This window comes from Hordeum vulgare, chromosome 6H (genome assembly GCF_904849725.1).
Source record: "Hordeum vulgare subsp. vulgare chromosome 6H, MorexV3_pseudomolecules_assembly, whole genome shotgun sequence".
In the NCBI taxonomy this organism is placed as follows: Eukaryota; Viridiplantae; Streptophyta; class Magnoliopsida; order Poales; family Poaceae; genus Hordeum; species Hordeum vulgare.
In genome coordinates, this window is record NC_058523.1 from 213,934,514 (window position 1) to 213,951,926 (window position 17,413).

Below are 17,413 nucleotides of genomic sequence, written 5' to 3' on the forward strand. Positions count from 1 at the left end.
GGTGTGCCTGGAACTCATAATAATGGCATAGTCATCCTACCTGGCACGACGCCATCACGAGAGTGACACCGATCAGTCAGTCCCGCCACTAGTAATGTTGCTCTTTGCTAGTACCGACCAGAGTAAACAACAAAGCCCCGTCCCATAAAGGGGTAACGTGGTCGTACAGGTAAGGTTGGGACGGTCGACACATCATAAATCTAATCCCATTTCCGAAACCACACATGCAAAATAGCCGGTGCACCACTTCTCCAAAAGTGGCCACCAACTCATCATCACCCTCGGGCATTAGTGGCACCCGACGGGGTTTTCATAAACTCTTTTTTTATGACATCAACATGGTCATGATAATATGCTCTATCTTTACTTGTCAACATGGTATTAGCATGACCCTCAAGGGGTAGGGTCAAGCTCAATGCAATGATCTAACTTTAGTAACCCGAATGATAGTAGCGTGACCCTCATAGATGGTAAGATCAAACTTATCATGCTCATGCTCCGAGGAGCCATGTGAATAACATCATCAACATGCAAGGGCTTTGAAGAAGCCTCCGGTGCCATCACCACAATGATGAACCGGCATCGTGATCACATGCAACGGAAAACTACCAACTATACTAGCATGCAACAATGTTTATGATCAAGTCATGGTCAAAGGGATGCTTGCCTTGGTCAGCTAGGTATCCGGGGTCTTCGAGGTCTTCCGCTCCGAATCCTCCGTCACTCGGTAACTCTATCGTCGAGAAAGGAATAAATAAATAATAGCTCACACCAAAACAGATCACAAGGTGCTTTTAAAAATGTTGCAAAGCTTGAATAAATTCAGTTTATTATTTTGGAAAATGTTTCCTATGGTTTTTATTAGCTAAGCATAAGCAAACAGGAGCAAACAAATGCTTTTAATATCATTTTATTATACCAAAACAGATTCTGTTTTTTGAAAAATGTCAAACTCTACAGAATCAATTACTACACATTTTTAGAAAATTGTTGGTGGAAGAATCATATTTTTCTACTGGCTACATATTTTTATAAAAATAATTTAAGCTTGCAGGTTAAAAATAAAAGAAAAGGCCAGGGGGACCCAGCCGGCCCAGCCAGCAGACCGGTCACGAGGCGCGCGCGTGCCAGGTTCAAACCTGACATGCGGGCCCCTGGGGTCAGCGTCAGCGGCTGCGCGCGCTGGCTGCCCCAGGACATTGACAGGTGGGCTCCACCTGTCGGGTCTTTCTCCTACCTCCAGCCAGAGAGGTGGAGACGGACGCCGGCGAGGCTACCGTTGCCCTCAGGCCAATCTAGGAGCAGGAATGGGTCCCTCGTTCCTCCGCCTACCTGCTCGTGGTAGGGACGTCACCGGAGGTGGTCTGGGTCGCCGGCGATGAGGTGACCGTGGCGGAAAGGTTTCGGCATGGCGTCGAGCTAGTGGCTAGGGGCACGGATTCGCTCAGGGAAGTTGGGGCAAATGATCCTGGCGTCAAGGGAAGTGCAATGGGAGGTCGGGAGGCGCAGGAGCCGGCGTGTAGCCGGAGATCGACCGGAGCTCCGAGGCGGAGGGGCCTCGGTCGATCTCGAGCACCGGGGCTCTACGAGCTTGATTGGGCGGCTAGGGGGAGTCTAGTGGTTGTGCTGAAGCTGCCTGGGGGTGCTGGGGTGCCTGGGAGACCTATTTATAGGCCAGAGACGGTGAGCCGACTCGGGCGCGCCGATGACTCACCGTGGCGCGCGTGCATGCACAGTGACGTGCTGGCGTGAAACCACGGGTTCGGGACGTGGTTTAGGACCTTCTGGTGCATCGGCCGCACAGGGAGAGCGAGTGGGGTCGAGCCGCAGCGTCCGTGCATGCTCGGCCGCGTCGGGCATGCACGGGCACGCGTCGCCTGAGTTCTTGCGTGAGGAGAGGGGGGCCCTGATGGTAGCTTTGCACAGAGTGGTTGTCGGGGGAGCGTTTGGACATTACTAGGGAGGTTTGAACTGGCCGGGGGCAACGTACCCTTGCTGGAGGTTCTCTGTAGCGCGTCCACAGCACAGTTTTGGCATGCCACGGCATGCTGGCGCAATCTGGGGCACTTTGGACGTGTCCTCCATGTCTTGAGTGTTGCTGGGAGTGTGCCTAGTCATTGTGTGCTAGTGGGAGCACGAGGTGGTCAAAGGAGGCAAGGAACACCAGTGTTGCCAGCCCTGGCCTGCGGCTCAAATTGAAGATCTTGTCACTAGTGCTTGGAGTTGGGGAGGGGCTGGTTGACTGAGTGCTCAGGGTGTTCTGGGGCTCTAACTCACAAAGTTTGGGGCTTTGCCACTGGGTAAAACAGTGGCTAGGAGGGTTTTTACCTTCTTGTCAGAAGGTGTTCGACAGTGATTTGGGGTTTTTCCACTCCACCACTCGAACTGACACTTAACAGGTTTGGTCTTGGGGTAAAAACATGGGGTTTCACCAAATTTGAGCTCCATTGAACAAGTTTAGCTTTGTAAACTTGGAAATGCTTCAAAATGACCAGTTCTGTCCTTTACAAAGGAAGTGTGGCCAATCAGAGTCTCACAAATCCCATATTTGGGGTGGAGTCCTCATTTGGGGTGTCAAACACCTCTGCAAAGTTTCAGCTCCATTGGAGAAACTTTGCAATGTAGAGTTGTTCCAACTCTTCTTTGGACAGAGAGGGTTTTGGGCTCATTAGGTGCACTTCCCCACCTTGGATCAAGGTGAGATTTTATGTGAGCACCTAAAATGGCTTGAGAGCGCTCCTGTAATTTTATGGGAATTTATTGAGATTATTTCCTTTGGAAACATCTCAAAAAGCTAAAACAGACAGAAATGGTTTTCAGGGTTTTACTCAAATAATATTAATATAAAATAGGGTTGAAAATCTTATATATAGAAAATATATGTCCTTCTGAGCTTTCATGAATTTACTCAGAATTTTCTAAGGCAGGAAAGAAATTTTCCTTGTGGGAATACCATTCCTGGCCTTAGAAACACACATAAATATAAAATAGGAAAATAATATTTAAAATCACCAATTAATATTTTTAATGAATGATAATAATATTTGGATCAGATCACCAACTTTGGTTGGAAGTGCCACTTGGCTTCATGAGCTAGTAGTGTATCCCAACATGATGAAGGTGATCTTGATATAAAGGAAAAAGGGTTTTTGAAGAGAGCAAAATGATAAGTTTTTCATGGGTTTGAGTCATCAAGCAAGCAAGCATTCACTCATACAAGGGCTTATATTGCACTCACAACATTATTTGAAAAAGTTTTAACAAGCTCTGATTTTGAAACATAAAATACTTGTGGTGAAAAACAGGGTGTGACAAGTGGGTTGAGGAATTTGACTAAGCATTCTGATCTTGGGTTCCATAGTTGTGTAGATTCGAAAATTTACACAATTGAGGAATCTCATGAAGAATTTGAGTGGCTTAATGAAATTCATCAAGTGTTTGAGGAATGAGTGTGCGTGGCCGACAGACACTCTGAGGAAAAACAGATTTCGTTAGTCTAAAGTGAAATAATGGATCAACACAGGCAGCAAAATAAGATTCTAATTTCCCTGAGAGAAGAACACGAAGAACTGGAGCACTAAAAGAGAGAAGCTCTTCGGTTCATATCTTCCACGCCCTAATTGGCGATAGATATCAGCTACGGCGGTGGCGGAGGGAGAGATTCCGCAACCGACGTGAGTTCGTCAACGGCGAGGGCGAGGCAGTGAAGCTTTTCCTCACCGGCGACGAGATTTCCAGCGGTGGCGCTAGGTCTGAGCTCGAGCGGAGAAGATGAGAGGATGAAGAGTTTTTACTAAGGGGGTAAGGGCCTATTTATAGCTCAGGTGAAAAACTTTCGGACCAAAACTTTCGGACCGAACTGTTCGGCCAATGTTTTGAAGAATTTGAAGGTTTTGATGATTTTGAAGAACTTGAGGATTTTGTGACAAAGTGTCAGATTGATGAATTTCAACTTTGAAGAAAAACAGCTTGAAGAATTTCAAAGTTTGGTGGTGGCGTGACCCATCATATAAGAATGTTGATTTCAGGCGCAGCGTACAATTTTCGTACGGCCCTCGGAACCAAATTCTTCATTAATTTCCTCACACTAAGAGTGATATTCTTCATTGATTGAAGAAAATCGATTCTTCATCTTTTGCAAATCTAAGTCATCAATTTTGCATAAGTGTTAGGATGTGTGCATGTTTTCACAAAACATTTGAAGACTCTAACATATTTAGTTCACACCGCAACTTGCAAAACCTTCTCTCATCCAAGGGCTTAGTGAAAATATCTGCTAGGTTATTGTGAGTCTTCACATGATCAATGATGATATTGCCCTTGAGGTCATGGTCCCGAAGAAAATGATGACAAATCTGGATGTGCTTAGTCTTCGAGTGTGTACTGGGTGGTAGGCGATCTTGATTGCACTCTCATTGTTGCAGTAGAGAGGCACATTCTTCATGTTGATGTCGTAGTCTCTCAGGGTTTGCTTCATTCATAGCAGTTGAGCACAACAGGATCCAACAGCAATGTACCCAGCTTTGGCAGTGGAGAGAGAGAGACATAGTTCTGCTTCTTTGAGGACCAGCAGACTAATGATCTTCCGAGGAAATGACAAGTGCCAGATGTTGACTTGCGATCCACACGGTCACCAGCATAATCAGAATCTGAATATCCAACAAGATTAAGATTTGAGCCCTTGGGGTACCATAATCCTAGTGTTGGTGTGTGAGCTAAGTATCGAAGAATATGCTTGACAACCTTATGGTGTGATTCCTTCGGTTTTTCTTGAAAACGAGCACACATGCAAACACTAAGCATTATATCTAGCCTAGATGCACATACATACAATAAAGAACCAATCATCTAGCGATATACCCATTGATCGAAATCTTTACCATTTTCGTCAGGGGAGAGGTGGCCGTTAGAAGGCATAGGAGTCTTGATGCCTTTGCATTCATGCATGTCGAATTTCCTCAGAACATCCTTGAGGTATTTCTCCTATGATATGAAGATGCCATTGTGTTGTTGACGAATTTGAAGACCTAAGAAGAATTTCAGCTCCCCCATCATAGACATCTGATATTCTTCACTCATCATGGAAGCAAATTCATCACTGTAACGTTTGTCAGTACAACCAAAGATAATGTCGTTGACATATATTTGGCACACAAAAAGTTCATTACCATAGGATTTTGTGAAAAGAGTTGGATCGAGTGAACCAGGTTTGAAGCCTCTCTTCATGAGGAATTCCTTCAATGTATCATACCACGCCCGAGGGGCTTGCTTGAGGCCATAGACTTTTTGAGTCTTAAGACTTTGTCTGGATGCTTCGGATCCTCAAAACCTGGGGGCTGAGCAACATATACTTCTTCCTCAAGCTTACCATTCAGGAATGCACTTTTCACATCCATTTGATATAGAGTAATGTTATGATGATTAGCATAAGAAAGTAGTATTCGAATAGCTTCAAGTCTAGCAACAGGTGCAAAAGTTTCATCGAAATTGATTCCTTCAACCTGTGTGTAGCCTTGGGCTACAAGTCGTGCCTTATTCCTCACCACTTGACCATCCTCATCTTGCTTGTTTCGGAAAATCCACTTGGTGCCGATGACATTGTGCTTGCGAGGATCTGGTCGTTTGATGAGTTCCCACGCGTCATTTAGCTTGAATTGAAGAAGTTCATCTTGCATGGCTTGAATCCATTCAGGTTCCATGAAGGCTTCAACAACTTTTGAGGGTTCTGTGATAGACACAAAAGAGGAATGCCCACAAAAGTTAACTAAATGTGAAGATTTTGAGCGAGTGAGAGGACCTGGCGCGTTGATGTCATCGAGAATTTTGTCAAGTTCTACTTCATTTGCAATCCTTGGATGAGCTGGTTGAGGATTTTGTCGGGGCTGGGGAATTTGATTTGGAGCAATTTCCTTAGGTGCACCCTCTTGAATTTCATCAGTGCTCGGGACGATTTCTTCAGCAATTTCCTCAGTAGGAACAATGTTTTCAGTAGCTTTGAACTCTATTGCTTCCTCATGAGATAATTTATCTGGCATAGGAGGCAATTGCTCCCTTTGCGAGCCATTAGTTTCATCGAACCGCACATCTACAGTTTCAACAACCTTGTTGTGATAGGTGTTTAAGACTTTGTAGGTGTGTGTCCATAACCAAGCATAAAACCCTCATGTGCTTTAGGTGCAAATTTTGAGATATGGTGAGGATCTCTAATCCAACATTGTGCACCGAAGAATTTGAAGTAACTTACATTGGGTTTCTTATCAGTGAGGAGTTCATATGAGGTTTTCTTGAGGAATTTGGGAAGATATACCCTCTTGATGATGTGGCAAGCAGTGTTGATTGCTTCAGGCCAAAAACGACGAGGAGTCTGATATTCTTCAAGCATAGTCCGTGCCATTTCAGCCAGAGTCTTGTTCTTGCGTTCAACGACACCATTCTGTTGAGAAGTATAAGGAGTAGATAATTCATGAGTAATACCAAGTTCATCAAGATAATCATCAAGACCAGTGTTTTTGAATTATGTCCCATTGTCACTCCTGATGTGTTTGATCTTGCCGCCCAAGTTCGTCAAGGCCCTTGAGGAAAATTGTTTGAAGACTTCCTGCACTTCAGTTTAATACAGAATGATACGTACCCAAGTATATCGAAAATAGTCATCAATAATGACAAAGCCATATAAGGATGCTGCATTGGTTAGAGTAGCATAATGAGTAGATCCAAAACGATCCATGTGAAGCAATTCAAACGGACGAGTAGTAGTCATGATAGTCTTCGAGGGGTGTTTTGATCTGGGCATTTTTCAGACTTACAAGTATCATAGAGGTGGTCCTTGAGGAATTTGACTGATTCGATGCCAATGACATGATTCTTCTTCACCAGCGTGTGCAAATTCCTCATGCCTGCATGACCAAGTCTTCGGTGCCATAGCCAGCATTCTTAGGTTTTTGCTAGTAAGCATGTGGCTGGTTGAGGACCTGTGGGAAAATCAACAATGTACAAATCTCCTCTCCTAAAGCCTTCGGAGACTTTGGATCTATCAGATTCCATGATATCTATACATCTACATTTTCCAAAGATTACAACCATGTCAAGATCACAAAGCATTGAGATTGACATGAGGTTAAACCCAAGGGATTCAACTAGCATCACTTTTTCCATGTGCCTATCCTTGGAAATAGCCACTTTGCCAAGTCCCAATACCTTGCTTTTACCTTTGTCAGCATAGGTGATTTGCTTCAGTGGTGATGGAGTCAGTGCATATTCATCAGCAAGCTTTTATCACCAGTCATGTGGTTTGTGCAACCACTGTCAAGAACCCACTCAATACTCTTGCGTTTGTCATCCTGCAGATGAATTAGTATAGCTTTACCATCTCATATGCTTCAGACTTGAAGAATATGATTTCATTTTCATCACATAGAAATTTCATCATAAACAGTAAATTTCAGGACGTGTGAAATGTTGTCATTTCATGAATTTTAGCTTGTGTCCAATCAAACATTTTCCTCGGGTCTCCAGCAAATTCTTAAGATGATGATTTTCATCTAGAGACCTGACGTGCAGAAGTGATTAATTCAACTTCTTCACCACCCACATCTCAAGGGGTGGCAAAGAGTTAATCATCCTGCGAGCACCATATGAGAAAGGGCGCGTTGAAGCTAATGCACTTCGTTTCACAGTAGGGGGGTTAGAGTACTCAAATTAATAGACAGAGAAGTTCTTTGAGGTTTTATGAATATAATGATTTGCGAAATAATGCTCATATTCATAACCCCTGTAATTTCCCTGCATATTAGAAGCATTAGCACGAGTATGAGCATAGTTTTGACCAGTTGAGGATTTTGATCCTCTTGAAGATTTTGGTCCACCTCAGGAATTTGATCTAGGGTTCAGGTTCTTCACAGGTGGTGTCATGAGGACATTCACCTGAAGATTTTCCAAGCAACTTTTGGGGACCCTGATTTTCCTCAGGGGTGGTCCATTCTTGTTGTTAGTTCCAACATCTCGAGCAAATACTTTACCAGATTGATTTTTGAACAGTTTATAGTTGTAGTCAAATGACTCGTATGAGGAATAGGATATTTCACATGCAAAGCCTGTTAGATTGGATGGATCAACAGGAGGTCCTTTAGCAGCAACCCATGACACTACTAGGGAAAATCCTAGTAGTAGCGCAGGATTTACCCTTAGTAGTAGCGATGGGGCGAGCGCTACTGCTAACGCGCTACAGCTAAGTCTTAGCAGTAGCGCTGGATTGAAAGCGTTACTGGTATCTACGTTAGCAGTAGCGCCAGTATAAGTAGAGCGCTGCTAATATTCCAGCGCTACTGATAATATTCCTTCTTTCAATATTTAATTTGCATCGTATTTATGTCCCCCTATGTATTTGTGCATGCTCTATACCGTGGTTTCATCATATCATAATAAACATGCATAATTTTGCATCATATCATATACATAAAGTACTCCCTCCGTCCCAAAATTCTTGTCTTTAGATACATCCATTTCTAGACAAAGCTAAGACAAGAATTTTGGGACGGAGGGATGATCATGTCATATAACTCATCATCATCTTACGTACTCATCTAACAATCATCATCATCTTAATCATATACGAAGTTATCATATGATCCACATAAAGTAAAACAGAGAAACATCATAATAGTCATCATATGACCTAATCGATCATGTCAAGTTAATATAAACCAGAATAACTTGTCTCTCATAAGACCTAGTCCTTGCTCTTAGGTATAATGTCATAAAACAGAATAACACCTATGTCTCCATGATGGAGCACAGAGATCCAACGGTCTCCAACTTGTGGCTTGCGCTCCTTTATTTCTCTGCATGCTTCAATTTGGAGCCTTTTTGATTTTGATTTGAGGTTACTAGAGTATGGAGCATCGAACAAATCCCCCAGCTAGCTTTTAATTTTCATTTAACCTTCTGGGTGTATCAACAGAGGCACTACATCATGTGGTAGTTGCTGTTGAAGAACATAATAATAACCTAGTTTGCAATGTAATCAACACCATTTATGCAATAGTAGCGCGTACTTAATTAGGAAACTCTTACCAAGATATTTCGGCGAATATCATACGGCCTCAACCTATGCACTAGTGCCATGTAAAATATATAATTTTGGCCAATTCCAAAATTATACGGGAAGGTATCCCTAGAAACGAGAACACGAACAAGAAAGTAGAGAAGAACATCCTTCTCCTCCCAAGTTAGATGTGATCCACACGTGTAGTGTGTCATGTCAATTAATTTCCGCAATTCACTCGAAGAAACGAAATAAGCTGTAAATTATAATTTAACAAATTTAGTATATGGACAAACACCAACTATTTATAAATATAGAGCGCAAATTACTTGACAAATATGGTTGAGGAACTCACATGGAGGTAAAACAGGAAGCATATCGACAACAACCCAAATGCTGATGTTGTGTGGCATATGATCTTCAGGACGAAGATCAAAGGTTATTTCCATACCCTCCTGAAATCCATATGCCTTGCAAAGATCTTCCCATTTTGTGCATTGAAAAACTGAATTAAATACTTTGATAACGCTCCTCGTCTCAATTCTCTCGTGGTCTTTGAAACCGAGCCTCTCCAACACATATCTTCTTGCATGGAAAGGGAGGAACATATCTCCATTCCCGTCAAGCTTCATGCTGAAGAACCTATCATCTCGCAGGTGAGGTGTGTCGCACATACCCCGACACTCGCCGCAATATTCACACTCCCAATATTCATCGTCAGACATTTCCTGTTTTAATGTGGTAAATGTGTAAACAACAACCGTGACACTATATCAAAATAATTGAACATCTATATATAAACAGAAGCATGAATAATAAATAGGGACCTAGGTTTTGTCGGAATGTTGATTCATTACCCTTTCCGGCAATTCTGAACCACTCCATATGTCCTAGTTTCTAGCACTAGTCATGATGAAATTCACGGAAATTTTCGGGATCACCTTTGCTAAATAGTGGACATATGGAGCACCTGAAATTTGCCGAAACGGAAATGAATCAACATTCTGGCAAAACATAGGCCACTCGGACATGCTTAGTAATATCTCATGTAAATATTTTCATGTAATAGCTTTGTTGGATAAATTCTGCTAACAAATGGCAGACCCATATAGATTGTGGGTAATATTAAAAATTCCACGAACTAATTAGCATTAAAAAACTGAACATAAAAAGGACATATATATGCACTATGAATTTTAGCTTTCTAGAATTCTCACAGTTACAAAATAAGTTTTTCTTCTCCACCTCTATGCAAGTTGTCGTGCACACGACTTCTCTCCAGCATGCATGTACACAATTATCTATATATCCAGCATAATAAGAAAGGAAGTCATAACATTGATTTTTGATTTCCCTGGTTCTTGGGATGTCCAAATCCCCCATTAAGTCAAAAATTAAAATTACATATTAATAGATAAATTTACATAGTATATTTTCCTACCTTTCACAATTAATGTGCATCTACCAAACTGTATGAAAAATGTTGATCAATTTGGTTAGTCCAATCTTCTTTCTTCGGAACTTAATATCTTAAATCATGTAAATTTCATGACTTTCATATGTTCCATTGATGTGTCACACATAAGTAGCTAATACATTCATGTCTTATGATTGAAAAAATTTAATATATTGCCAAAGGTGTAAATTATCTTCAGAATTACATTGTACCTATTTTCACCATCCGAAGAACCATGAGAGGGGAGGCGGGCGGTGGCGACGATGAGGGGAGGGGGAGGCGGCGCATGGAGGGGGGGTGGGGGACTTACCGGAGCGGGATGGGGAGGGGGCTTACTAGAGCAGGAGAGGGGAAGGGTGCTTACCAGAGCGGGAGGGGAGGCGGGCGTGGCGATGGCGAGGGAGGCGACAGCGACGACGATGACGACAACGACGAGGGAGGCGGCGGCAATGACAACGATGATGACGGCGAGGGAGGCGGTGACGGCTTGAGATCGAGGAGAGAGGGGGTGGGGGAGTGGGGGAGAGTTAGGAAATTTTTAGGCACAATGGGTGTTAACTCAACATAGCAGTAACGGTGGGTTTAGGGGAGCGCTACTGCTATTGTACTTAGCAGTAGCGCTTTTACCACGCCGGCGATACTACTACAGCTACTGTAGTTACGTTGTTGGGCCCCTTTTAATAGTAGCGATGGGTGCTACGCAGGGCTACTGATACTGACCTTATTAGTAGCGCATGTTTAGGAACGATGTTGCTACTATAGCTACTGCGGGTGGCCTCGTTGGTCCCTGTTTATCAGTAGCACAGATTATGAGGCCTGCGCTACTGCTATTGACCTTAGCAGTAGCGTTGCGTCGGTTCCAGCGCTACTGCTAAATAGTAGCAGCGCTTTCTAGATTCCAACGCTACTAATAGGCTACTGTCTATAAGGTTTTTCCTAGTAGTGTGAGGTTTTGGGATACTGCTCAGGTTTCCAGTATAATTCATCAGCATTCAGTTTCCTTTCGAAGGCAATTCCTTCTTTCCTCGGGTTCCTATTCAAAATCTGCTTTTTGAGCACATCGCAAAGGGTTTTATGCCCTTTGAGACTTTTGTACATGTCTGTCACAAAAAATTCCTTCAGCCCTGCATTTTCGTGAGTAACATTTTTGGTTTCCTCAAGTGAGGAATTTGTTACCGCAGGAGCAGTTGAAGAATTTTTAGCAATAGAAGCATTTGATGATTCTGGTGCAGAATTGGCAGTTTCACGCTCGATGCATTTGAGACATGGAGGAGTGAATTCAACCTCAGCGACACTGATCTGTTGAGAAAGCAATGGATCGTTTTCCATTCGAACATCGTCATGAGACATCTTCAATTCTCAAGATCAAGTTTCCTTTGAAGAAATTCATAGGAAAGTTTCTCATTATCAGCAAAGAGTGTGCCATAGCAATCTTGAAGACTATCAAATCTGGACTGAAGACTTTTCACATCATTCAACATGTCATCGCTTCTGTCTAGCAGTTTTTGAAGCTTTTCAATGGCACTTTGTTGTTTAGTTGCAATGTTGGCAAGTTTACTTTAACTGGGTTTTTTATAATCATCAGGTTCATAGTAACTTGAGTCACAGGAGGAAGTGTCATTGGTTACCTTTAAACCTTTTACCATGAATCAATAGGTTGGAGCGAAGTCATCAGCATAGTCGTAAGTGTAGATAGCGTTGCCATTTTATTCAAGGTTGAAGATTGACTTGTCGACGAATGTGGTAGCCAGTGCAAGACTTGCCATACCAGACTCTGTGTATTTTTCAAAACCTTCCTCTTCATCAATTCTGCAGATTCTTCCTCGGAATCCATTTCCTTGCCAATGAGTGCCCGAGCCTTTCTGAAACTAGTATTCTTGTGCGATGAGGACTTTGAGGATGAGGATTTTGAAGATTTCTTCTTTTTCTTCGCGTCATCAGAACTTTCATCCTTATATTTCTTCTTCTTTGATTCCTTCACCCAGCGAGGACAATCAGCAATATAGTGACCAGATTTCTTGCATTTGTGGCAGGTTCTTTTCTTGTAGTCCTCAGATGAAGATTCTGATTTCCTCATATCTCTTCTTGACGATTTACCAAACTGGCCACGCCTTGTAAACTTCTGGAATTTCCTCACGAGCATTGCAAGCTCCAGTCAAAGCTCTTCAGGATCACCAATGTTGCATTCTTAGTCTTCTTCTTCAGATGAGGAAATTTCTTTGGCCTTCAGTGCATCAGGTCTAGAGTAGCTTTGTCCATACTGATAACCCTCAAGTATAGGGGATCGCAACAGTTTTAGAGGGTAGAGTATTCAACCCAAATTTATTGATTCGACTCAAGGGGAAGCGAAAGAATATTCTCAAGTATTAATAGTTGAGTTGTCAATTCAACCACACCTGAAAGATTTAGTGTCTGCAGCAAAGTATCAGTAGCAAAGTAGGGTGATAGCAGCAGTAGCAGCAGTAACCATTAGAAGCAAAGTAACAACAGTAGCAACAGAGTAAAAGTAGCACGAGTGACAGCAGTAGCGGAAAAGTAATAGAGCAAGGACCTGTAGTAAAAGACTCGTAGGCATTGGATCGGTGATGGATGATTATGTCGGATGTGATTCATCATGTAACAGCTATAACACGGAGAGATAAGTAACTAGCTCCCGTTCGTCAATCTAATGTAGGCATGTATTTCGTATGTAGTCATACGTGCTTAGGGAAAAGAACTTGCATGACATCTATTGTCCATCCCTCCCTTGGCAGTGGGGTCCTAATGGAAACTACGGGATATTAAGGTTCTCCTTTTAATAAAGAACCGGACCAACGCATTAACACTTGGTGAATACATGAACTCCTCATACTATGGTCATCTCCGGGAGTGGTTCCGCCTATTGTCACTCCGGGGTTGCCGGGTCATAACACATAGTAGGTGACTACAACTTACAAGATAGGATCTAAAACACACGACAACATAATATGTTCAAATCTGAAATCATGGCACTCGGGCCCTAGTGACAAGCATTAAGCATGGCAATTAGCAGCAACATCAACCTCGGAACATAGTGGATACTAGGGATCAATCTCTGTCAAACTAACTCAATTACATGATAGATCTCATCCAACTCATCACCGTCCAGCAAGCCTACGATGAGATTACTCACGAATGGTGAAGAGCATCATGGAATTGGCGATGGAGAAAGGTTGATGATGACGATGGCGACGATTTCACCTCTCTAGAGCCCAGAACGGGCTCTAGATTTGCCCTCCAGATGAAGAACAGGAGGTGGCGGCGCCTCCTATCGTAAAACACGATGAATCCTTCTCTCTGATTTTTTTCCGAGCGAAACGGAATATATAGAGCTGAGATTGGATGCGGTGGAGCCTCGTGGGCCCCACAAGCCCTCATGGCGCGGCCTGGGGGGGTGCCCGCGCCCCCTGGGCTTGTGGCCCACTGGCTCACCTCCTCTGGTGGATCTTTGCGCATGTATTTTTCATTAATTCCAGAAAAATTCTCCGTAAATTTTCAGGTTATTCCGAGAACTTTTATTTCTATACAAAAACAACACCATTGCAATTTTGGTGAAAACAGCGTTAGTCCGGGTTAGTTCCATTCAAATCATGCAAATTAGAGTCCAAAACAAGGGCAGAAGAGTTCGGAAAAGTAGATACGACGGAGACGTATTACATACAGATCTCTCTTTTCTTCCTGTTGAATTCATGAGTATTGTGTCTTTCGAGTATATGAGCAGGATCAAGCATATTATAGTCTGCTCTTTCTTGAATCATCAGAACCAGTGTCACATGCCTGAAATCCCAAGTAGATCTTAGCAAGTTTGAGCTCATGTTTTTCTTTCTTTGCATTCTAAGAAAATGAATTGAACCCAAGAAAGAAGTGAAATCAAAGCAAAACCCCAAGATAGTCTATATTCAAAAACAATCCAAAGTGGTGACAAATTAATGAACCAAAATGGTTCTCATAAAAGTCCATCAATCTTGATAAATGTTGGAAAGAAAATATCAGGGGTGCTATATATTTTCAAAATACTTTTGGGCATTTTATTTTAAATATAAAAGTCACTAAAATCAACTATATATTTGTTTTCAAATAATTCAGTTTCTCAAAAATGTTGAATCTTTTATATGTGGTAGAAAATATTACAACTAAAACCCCAACAATATTTTCACTTTTTCTTGTTTTAGTTTGGAGCCAAAATAAAATAAAAACTAATGTCAGAAAGAAAACAAAACAGGAAAAGAAAAAAAAAGGAAACCTTACCTGTTACCTGGCCCAGGAAGGAGATGGCCCAGCCCACTGGCCTCTGCCAGTCATCTTCTACCTCTGCCAGAAGGCAGAGGCGAGACGAGGCACGGCGCTGGGTGAGCCAGCTCCTGCTTCGCGTTGGCGGCCACCCATGCATCCATATCCATCTGCGACCACCTACTAGACCCCCGAGCTCATCCCCCTCTCGAGTCTCTCCCCCATCTCTCTGCTTCTCCCTCCCCCATGGCTTCCAGCGAGGCCGTCGCCGCCGTCAGTCGCAGTCGCAGCCTCCGACCTCCCATCGCCTCTCTGAAAAGCCCATAAGGACCGCCGCGTCGCGCTGCTCCTCATCGCCATCGGAATCGGGCCCGGGAGCCTCGGAGCGCCGCCACTGCCGCCATCGTCCTCATCTTCGACCGCCGGATGCCGTCGTCGATTCGCTGCCAGCAGGGCCTCCTCGAGCGTTCCGAGCCGCTAGTCGAGCCCCCCGTGAGCCACCGGTTCCATTTCTCCTCTTTTCGCAGACGTCCGTCCCCTCTAGCACCAGTTATGAAGAACCCGAGATCCGGCCACCGCGCGAGCTCGTCGCCAGCCTCATTCCGGCCACCCCTTGGCCTGTGGGCGGGTCAGAATGGATGCGGCGTGTTGCCAGCTCCCCGTAGAGCCTAGTCGCGCGTCGAACCGCTGTCCGAGCAGCGTTCCGACGAACTTCCGCCGTCGGATGGGTCACCGCCGGTGAAGCTCCGTCGTGCCGATGTGGCCAACCTATTAGCCTAACTAACCCACCCTAAAGCCACTGACAGAGGACCCCACGCGTGGGTCAAACTCCCATTAGTGCGGGTCAACGCGGGATTAAGCCCTGGCTCACTAACGTGTGGCCCCCACACGACAGGTTTGACCTGGCCCAGGCGTTGTTGACTGCTGACGCAGTAAATACTAATTCTGTTTTAATATAAATCCAGGAAATTGCTCAAACTTGTAAAAATCATAGAAATTAAAATATAACTCGGATGAAAATAATTTATATATGAAAAAGTATCAGAAAAATCCAAGAAATCTGATTATGGAATTTTCATGCATGTTTGAGAAATTTAACAACACTAAATAGGCAACATGATGAATAGGGTAAATCTAATAAATAGTTTGGAGTTGGAAATTGATACTTAGTTGAATTCCACCTCAATTACTATGCTCAAACATTGGTCAATGCAAATCAGTACCTCAAAATACTAACTCCATACATGTTGGAACATTTTGTTATGAGCATCAGGTCGAATCAATTAAAAGGGTACCCGGAACAATAACCGGCTTGAAGTGATGTTTGAATCCTAATTCAAACCAACTTCAACTGAAGAAATGATAGCCACATTAGCCATGCCACCTTTCATTTCATGTCTTGAGCATGCATCATAGTGTTGCATTTCCGTGAAGTAATTGTTGTTCTTTCTTGTTTGCCGGTGTTGTTCCCTCTCGGTAAATGATGTTTCCGACGATGTGATCGTTGACATTGATGAAGACTCATTGCTATCTTCAGACGTGTCAGGCAATAAAAACCCCTTGAGCATATTGAAATAAACCCACTCTCTCGCTCCTGCTCTCTTTTACTGCATTAGGACAAACACGATTCAATTGTACATGTTATCGGTAGTTGAACCCATTCCTCTGCATGACCTGATTTTGTCACAGTAAATAGTTGAAACCACTTAGCATGACTAGCAACTGCTTGACCCTTGTTGTGCTTACTCATCCATGCTTGTTTACAATGTCTGCTAAGCTTAGAGTCGTGTCGGGTCTGATCCGTCTGGATGATGAATCGTAATGGTTGTGTTCATGTCCTACATTGTGAGAGTAAATGTGTGAATATGATATGGTAAAGGTAGCGATGAGAGGCTATGTAGGAGTACATGGTGGGTTGTCTCATTGGGACCGTCCTTAATAACTGAGTTCTGTGTGTGTTATCCAAGACAAGATACTACCACACATTGGGATACTTAATTGACCCTCTCGTCTTATTAATCGGCTAGATCTCTTTCCAGGAGTTGCAATTAGTTTCTGGTGTTTGTAGGAAAAGTGTTGGCGGCCGTGTTTAGCTCTGCCCGACGGGGTAGGCTTCACTACGGTAGATACACAGTGGCACGGTGTACCAAGTGGCACCCGAATGGTGGGATTGGGAACGCTGCGCACATCGTTTGGGGTCGTAGAGGAAACCTCGGCCGTACTTCTTTGCGGGTTCAGTCTCAAATAGGCGATAAACCTGGACTAGTGTCTTGTGTGGTTAACGGTCGTGGCCGACACCCACGCCAGTGCTTCCGCTTGAAGGTTGCCGAGATGCATGACGTGCATATGGTGCTAAGTGGTGGGAGCATGTGTGAAGAAGTAAACCCCTGCAGGGTGATTCAATCTGTTCGAATAGCCGCGTCCTCGGTTATGGACTACTTGGAAACATTACGTGGTACATAGACAATTTAAATGGATACTCTAAAACATGCAAGATAAGTGTGAGTGCTATGGAAGGCCTTCACGTAGGGAGACGAGAGTGGATCCATAGTGGTGTATTGAATTGGTGAATATGTGGACTCGTGTGCACTATCCCACCTCAAAGAAAGAACTTGTAGTCGTAGTACAGGTTAGCCAAGAGTCAAAGCTGGCTTGCTGCAATCAAA